Source organism: Mus pahari, chromosome 3, assembly GCF_900095145.1.
Source record: "Mus pahari chromosome 3, PAHARI_EIJ_v1.1, whole genome shotgun sequence".
Taxonomy (NCBI): domain Eukaryota; kingdom Metazoa; phylum Chordata; class Mammalia; order Rodentia; family Muridae; genus Mus; species Mus pahari.
This window is the reverse complement of record NC_034592.1, coordinates 139,012,848-139,021,403: the sequence shown is the minus strand read 5'-3', so window position 1 is coordinate 139,021,403 and position 8,556 is coordinate 139,012,848. Positions and strand designations below refer to the sequence as shown.

The 8,556-nt window shown below is 45.1% G+C and overlaps 1 protein-coding gene and 1 pseudogene across 1 annotated transcript in view; one reads left to right on the top strand and one right to left on the bottom strand.

The window, feature by feature from the left end:
* LOC115062412 (disks large-associated protein 4-like) overlaps window positions 1-8,556 on the bottom strand; it is a 97,311-nt gene that overhangs the window by 69,497 nt on the left and 19,258 nt on the right. The gene's annotated exons all lie outside the window — the stretch shown is intronic.
* On the top strand, window positions 7,598-8,329 carry LOC110318048 (annotated as a pseudogene).

Here is an 8,556-nt window from a genome sequence, read left to right as displayed (position 1 = left end):
ACTATGCATCTAATCACTACAACTCTGGAGTAGCGTGACTTAATGAGGCAAATAAATGTTGCCGTGTGGGCCCTGTCCCTCTTTGGCCTTTGTGGGGGGGGGGGGGGGGGAGGGGAGGACTTTGAGGAGGCTGGGGGACCAAGCTGCTGGCCAGTTCAAACTGGAAGCCTAACGAGGGCAAGGAAGGGACACTGGTCAGTGCTGTGGTACGCTGGCACTGGATACCAGACCTGCTTGCTTATCAGTCAGGAGGCAGACATGATCCTCAGAGGTAAGAGGGGGATCCTGGGGCCGGAGAGCTGGTCTGCCGGCCTGTGGGCCTCAGCTCTCTCCGCTGTGCTCTCTCACCCACACGCCGCCTCTCACAACAACTTGGATTAGTCTTAACGTAATAATGGGTGATGACAGAAAGGTCATATAATACCAGTGACGATAACTGCCTATGAAGACAGTAACTCAAACCTGGAGGCTGTCACCTGTGCGGTGGGTCCGCCATACGGCTGCTTTACAGGTAAGGAACAGAGGCACTGGCTGAGGTCGCAGTGAACACCGAGCTCTGACTCCAGAGACCACACACTCCATCGGCCTCCATTCATACCCTATACTAGTCTCTGCATGTCTGTGAGCGGGGTGGAGGGGGCGGGGCGTGACCTCCTGCCCTCTGCCGTGAAGCCTCGTGACCTGGTCTGTCAGGTGCCTCAGCCTCTCTAACGACGACGAGTGCTAGAGGAGAAACACACACCTTAACTGTCACAGGCTTTCTCAGGTCCTTAGACACAGGGTCTCATGATAGCCCAGGCTGACCTAAAACTAACTCTGGAGCCCAGGCTAGCCTGGGCTCACAGTGATCCTCAGACCACTCGGGTGTTGAGATTACAAGGATATGCCACCACACCTAACTCTCAGCATGTTTTTCCTTTATTACAAAAACAACATATGCTTAAAGAAGAAGCCAGAAAGGCACTTGGAAAATGAAATTATTCTCCCAGGGGCAAGCACTTTTTATATCCTGGTGTAAGTCCTTCTGGACTTTTTAAATTTTCCGCTCAAGATCACTATGAGGACACCCACTTTTATACATGCCCGAGCATCTGGCCTGCAACACCCTGCATCATACATAACCCCCACTACAAGTAGGTGACACATTAAAGTCCCCAGTTAACAGACACAGGACAGGTTCAAACAGAGAAGGCAACTAGTCCCTGGTCATTCCACAGGACAAAGCTAACGACGCCATCAAGTTCCAACTTACAGTCATTTGCCCCAGTGGTCGGAAGTGTCCTTCCTCCTCCAGATCCCTGGAGCTGGAACTGTCACCTAACCCAACACAGTTTTAAGCTTTAAGATAAATAGAACAAACGAAAGCGGGGTTGGGGGGTGGCAGGTGGCAGGGGGGGTCTCAGGCAGGCCTCTTTCCCCACGTTCTTGCACGTGCTGGGCCATGCTGGCTGTACACTTTAGCAAGAGCATGGTTGTTCCTTCCAAGGGCACCTGTTTCATTCCCCTGTGTGGTTTTTGCCTCCTTGAATCTGTGGCTCAATCTGTCAGGGGCCAATGTCCTGCCAGCTGGAGGCCCTGCTCTTGTGTCTCAGGACAGGAGGTACCTGGGAGACACTGAGTGACCAAGTTAAATGACCCACCTAGCCACCTGACACCTTGGCCACTCGGCCACTGTGCATTCAGACTTAGAAATAAGTCATAGCTAGGCACAGAACGCCCTGGAACGCAGGTGTCCGCAGACCTACCCAGTCGGGAAGTGCCTCCACCAAGCTTGCTGTCTTGATACTGTCTCCCTATTCCTGAACTACATTTAATTAATGTGTAAAGTTGCAGTTTCTAAACCCTTAAATTCAAGGGATTACATATTCATATAAGAAATATGAAGAAAATGATACAGGATAAGCCATAATCCACTTGCTCCAATCCAGCGACCAAGAAAACCTTGAACGTGGCCAGAAAAAGAAGCTTTGAGCCATCGAGGAGCAAAGAGAGAGAGAGCAGAGACCTGTCACTCAGCCCCAGAAAGACCTCCCTGGGACAAGGTGTAAGAGCACAGAGAGAAAACGCTGCCAATTTAGACTTCTATGGCCACTGAAAATAACACTAACAAATAAAGCAATATAGTGGCTCTTTTAGGCAGAAAAATAGAAACACTTTTTTTTTTTTTTTTTTTTTTTTGAGACAGGGTGTCTCTGTGTAGCCCTGGCTGTTCTGGAACTCACTCTGTAGACCAGGCTGGCCCCGAACTCAGAAATCCGCCTGCCTCTGCCTACCGAGTGCTGGGATTAAGAAACACATCAACTTAAGCAGACCCACACCATAAGACGACACGTTAAAACCCTTCATGCTAAAGGGTCGAGGTGGAGAAAACATGGCTCTCTGTAAGAAGAACAGAAAGGGCTGGGCGTAGCGGTCCTGTGAGGTACTATTGAATATTACTGTTCTTGTCCCTTAAACCTTTTTCAAAGTCAAGTGATTATTTGGACAAAACTATTAACCATAGCCAGCACTGTGGCCCATGCCCATAATTCCAGCCCTCAGAGAGCAGCAATAGCTGTAGTTCTGGGCCAGCCTGGAATCTGCTGCAAGACAGTCTCCTAAATGCCAAACCAATAGTAATAGTAACATCAGCAACAACATTAATATACTGTGATGATAATAACCATAAAAATAAAATGCACAACAAAACAACACACAGTCAAGAGAGGAAAGGAGGAATACCAGTCAATATTCTCCAGGCTATGAAGTAGGCCGTGACATTGAGCATGTATACTACACATCACTCAGCAACCCTGACAGTAATATCTAATCACAAACAGATAAGCAGAACGATGAAAGTATAATTAAATCTAAAGAAGGCAGAGAATAGGAAATACATCGGAGACTTATACCTTATCACCAATCACATTAAATATAAATTGTCTAACTGTCTCAAATAAAAGCAGAGATTCTCAGATTCAAGTTTTGCTTTTGTTTTAAAAATACAACTAGCCCGGCATGGTGACACACGCCTTTAATCTCAGCACTTAGGAGGCAGAGGCAGGCGGATTTCTGAGTTCGAGGCCAGCCTGGTCTACAGAGTGAGTTCCAGGCCAGCCAGGGCTATACAGAGAAACCCTGTCTCGAAAAAAAACAAACCAAACCAAACCAAAATACAACTATATGCTGCATATAAGAAATATAAACGGGCGTGGTGGAACACACCTTTTACCCCAGCAACTGAGGCTGGAGGATCGAGAGTTGATGGCCAGCCTAGACTACACAGTGTGATACCTGTTTCAAAAGAAAAAAAGAAAGAAGAAACACATTTCAATTATAAAACAACAACAAAGATAGGCCCAAAGAGATGGCTCAGCAGGTAAAGGCTCTTGTCACTATCTCTGACCAAACCTGAGTTCAATTCCTGGGTTCCACCTGGGAGAAGAGCTAACTCCCACAGTTTGTCCTCTAACCATTAAGGTATGTAGTGACATGCACATGTGCATTCACAGGCACATACACACATGCACACACACACATGTGTACGCAGAGACACAAGTACATGCGCATAATATGTGCACATAGAGGTACATGTACATGAGTGCACACGTGCGCACGCACGTGCACACACACACTCAAATGTGAGAACAATTTTAAGAGAATAGGTTTATTTTAAAAACTACAAATTAATCCAGGTGTAGTGGCACACATGCCCTTAATCCCAGCACTCAGGAGGCAGAGGCAGGTGGATCTCTGTGAGTTTGAGGCCAGCCTGGTCTACAGAGTGAATTCTAGGGCAGCCAAAACTATATAGTAAGACTGTCTCAGGAAACAAACAATAACAACAAAAAATTAAAAGGGAGGCTGGAGAGATGGCTCAGTGGTTAAGAGCACCGACTGCTCTTCCAGAGGTCCTGAGTTCAATTCCCAGCAACCACATGAGCAACCACATGGCGGCTCACAACCATCTGTAATGGGGTCTGATGCCCTCTTCTGGTGTGTCTGAAGACAGCAACAGTATACTCACATACATAAAATAAATAAATAAATCTTTAAAAAATAAGTTAAAAGGGTGGAAAAACACAAACCACACCACACTGCCAGTTACAGTTACATCAAGAAAAATGTATTTCAGGGATAAAGTCATCCTGTAATGAGAAATAGGTCAACTCATGAAGAAGAATATTCCCAAATATTTACACATTTAAGTGAAGCTTCAAAATACCCAAAGCCAAATGTGCTTGGGGCCTGGAAAGGCAGCTCAGTGCATAAGAGCACCCACTGTGTGTGCATAAGGACCTGAGAGCACCCATTGTGTGAGTGTGAGGACCTGAGTTCCAAACTAGTACACAAAAATGTTGCGCTTAGCCACAAGACAGTGTATAACCCTGGGGAGTGGAGACAGGAGGATCACTGGGACATGTTGTCTGCCAGGCTAGCGCCTTGAGAGATCTTGTCTCAAGGGAATAAATACGCTGTCCAGTGTCCTACACACACACACACACACACACACACACACACACACACACACACACACACGGAAGCGGGGAGGAGTTTGAGATGTAAGGGGAAGGAGACAAACAATTCCCCAATTAGGGTTGCAGATTTCTCCACCTTTCTTGCAGTAATTAACAAACTGATCGGACAGAGAAAAAAGAAGGGCACGGAAGACTTTAACCACGCTCCCAGCTACCTTGGCCTAAGTGATATTCCTAGAACACTCTGTTCACTAACAGCAGACTGCAAATTCTTCTCGTGGAACATTTGCGGAAATAGGCCATATTCTGTGCTATTAAACAAATCTTAATATATTTTTAAAGATTCAAGTCACACAATACCCCATCTGATCACTGCAGAATTAAACTAAAAGCAACTATGGAAAGATCCCTGGAAATTCTCAAGTCTTTGGGGAGTAAATACGACACTGCCAAGTCACTTCAGGGGACAAACAGGAAACCAGAAGGGAAATGCCAAGTTACTTGAACCGAATAAAAACGAAAACACAGGTCGCAAGGGTGGGACAGGGCTGGCAGCTCAGTGGTTATGACTGTTATTCTTGCAATAGCAGCGCTTAGTTCCCAGCAGCCTCAGCAGGTCGCTCACGACCACCCATAACTGCAGCTCCTCACACAGAAAACACATGTGCACACATAATTTAAAAATATGGTTTTCTGTGTGTGGAATGTCCAAGCAGTACTTAGGGGAAGTGTTATAGCACAAAATGCCCAAGTGCATGAAAATAAAACCATTTAAAAATCATCGACTCTAGCTGTCCCCTTCAAAAATTAGGGAAAAAAATTAAATTTGAACTAAGTAAAAGAAAGGAAATAACTGACATCAGAATTATAATCAATAAAAGAGAAAATATAAAAGCAATCGAGAAAAATCAGCAGCAAAAGATGGTCCTTCTAAAAGATCAATAAAATTCATTAAAACATACCCAGACTGATGCGGAAAATTACAAATGAGAAAGAGAAGGAGATTAAACACAAATTGCCAATACTAGGAGTGAGGCAGGCGACATCCTACAAACTCTACAGATATTAAGAGCATAATAAAGCCGAATGCTTACTGCCAAGCTATAGTGACGGAGAGCATGCTGCTGTCGGTAAGACGATCAATGCAATAAAACCAAGAGTCTAAAAGAAGACAACAAACCTCACATTTATGATTAATCAATTTTCAAAGAAGGTGCCAAGGCCACTCAATGGGAGAGAGGTCTTTTCACAAAAAAAACGGTACCAGCACAGCTTATTATTCACACGCACAACGACGAAGTTGGACCCCTGGTCCACACCATGGGCAAAAGAGTAACTCAATGGAACACTCTTTCCCCCTCAATGGCTTCCATCCAGTGGTCTTTCACAGTAATAAGGACAGTAAGGAACATATGTGACATGCAAATCCATCTCTCCCTAGCTCTCTGTGGTTTTGACAGAGTCTTGCTTTGGACTCCTGATTGATTTGAAACTCACTAAATAGACCAAGCTGGCCTCAAACTTACAGTGATCCTCCTGCCTCTGCCTACCCAATGCTGGGATTACAAGTGTGCGTTATTATTCTCGGCTAATGCAAATTCTCTCGATACACATTAAATGTGGTAACTCCCCACTCCACCTCCAATCCCCACCGTGCCGCTGCCCCCCACTACAGCAGGACAGGACACCCTGTATTCAATCCCCAGAACACACACGGTGGGAGGGGAAAGTCAGCTCTCAGAATCTGTCCACTGACCTCCACACATGTGCACATACACACAGGAAACAAATGTAGTATTCTTTTATTTCACAAGGGCTGGGGAGGTGGGTGACTCCAGACTGCAGAGCCATTCAAGCATCTGTGACCCTATCACTCCTGCAATCCCAGGAGATGAAGATGGGGGGGGGGGAGTCTTAGGAAGGTCACGGGTCCCCACAGGGCAGAGAAGTCGTCTTCTCTCAAGTCAGGGGTAAAATTGAGGACCCACACCTAAGGCACCCCTCTGATCTCCACATGCCCCTCCACTGCCCCTGCATCAAAGTAATATTATAAACAACTCTATGCTGATACATTTCAAAAGGAATGAGCAGAATACATTTCTCTTTTTCCCCCTCTTTTATTGTTATTGTTTCTTTGTTTGAGACAGAGTCTCTGCATAGCCTTGGCTGTCCTGGAACTCATTGTGGACCAGGCTGTCCTCAAAGTCACAGAGACCCACCTGCCTCTGACTTCCAAATGCTGGGATTACAAGCATGAGCCACCCACAGCTAGCCTCAACAGGATACATTTCTTGAAAACTACCACGACCAAAGCCCCTGTAAGTCAATAGACTGAGTCACCCTATATTTGTTAAGGATACAATCATTTGTATATTTAGAGGAAAATCTGAGTTCATTCTATGGCACACGGGTGTTATGCTGTCTAGAGTCACAGTCATGCGTACTTTTAAATGCCAGGAAGGACATGGAATGCTCACCCATGTAATGACCTGTGTGTAAGGAGAAAGACACTTGTCCTGGCCTGAATGCAGTACAGTGTACACACAGTGAAACGTCACATGATACTTCACACACAGGAACAATCTTAGGGGTCAACTGAAATATTTGAATTTTAAAAATGAGAGAAGCATTAGCGCTAGGAAAAAGCAGCGCACAAACAAACAAACAAACAAACAAACCAAAACACAAAAAGCCTTCTCCACAAAGAGATTTCATAGCTCATTCAGTCTCAACTGTTGGAAGAGATGCTACTTTTTTCTAAATGATTAAAGAGGAGCTAGAGAAAGGCTCTGTCGTCAGGAGCACTGACTGCTCTCAAAGAGGACCCAGGCTCAGTTCCAAGCACCCACATGGCAGCTCACAACTGACTCTAACTTCATCACTGGGGGACCCAACGCCTTGGTTTTTATTCCTATGTCCACTGCACACACATGATGCACAGATATATATGCAGGCAAAAAACACCCATACACATAAACTAAAAATAAATTAATCATTAAAAAAAAGATTAAAGAGAAGGCAACACTTGATCTCGTCTAATGGCACCCCAATACTCAAACTGGAAAAACCAACACAGTTCACGGAAATTAAGATCAACGTCTTCTGGTTTTTTATTTATTTTTTGTTTTTGTTTTGTTTTTATGTCGGTCAACAGTGACAAGAGAAAGCCAAGTAGCTCCTTTCCAGCCACTGGCCACCACACACTCATAGAAGTGGACAATGAATGCAGACTCTTATTTTCTCTGAGGAAGCCACAGAAGTGGTTGCTTGAGCTCTGAGTGAAGAACAGAAGGGTTGTATGGTTCAGTCAGCGGATGGTATCGGGGACAAACAAGAACTTCCCATAAAAAGTGTCTTGGCCAACAGGACCATAAGCCTGCTGATGGGTAAGGGGTATTCTTGTTATAGACCAGAGGAATCGGAGAGAGGAAGCAAGCACAAGTCTATTCATAGATGCCGTGTGGAAACCAATCTGAGTGTTCTCAACTTAGTTATTGTGAAGAAAGGGGAGAAGGACATTAATGGACTGACAGACACTGCTGGGCCTCTGTGGCTAACAGAATCCAGAATCTTTTCAATCTCTCTAAAGAAGATATGTCTGCTATTACTGTCAGAAAGCCCTTAAAGATGTGAGAAGCCCAGGATGGAAGCACACCAGGCTCAGTATCTCAAGACTCCACAATGTCCTGAGACACCAACGTGAACGTATTGCGCTGAAGAAACAATGAGCACTATGAAAAAACGAGGAGGCTGCAGAATATGCTAAGCTTTTGGCCAAGAGAACGAAGGAAGCTAAAGAAAAGCAACAGGAACAGATTGCCAGGAGACGTAGGCTGTCCTCGCTGAGAGCGCCTACTTCTAAGTCCAGTTGAAAGTAAGTCTTAGAGTAACAAATAAATGATCAGACCTGGAATCTACAAAAATAAAAAGGTAAAAATAGGGCAACATCCTCCATAAACATAGATGCCAAAGTTCCAAAGTTTCAGCAAATGCAAATCAACTGTTTACTGAAAGAGCAGGATCCTAGCCGGGCGTGGTGGCCCACGCCTTTAATCCCAGCACTCGGGAGGCAGAGGCAGGCGGATTTCTGAGTTCGAGG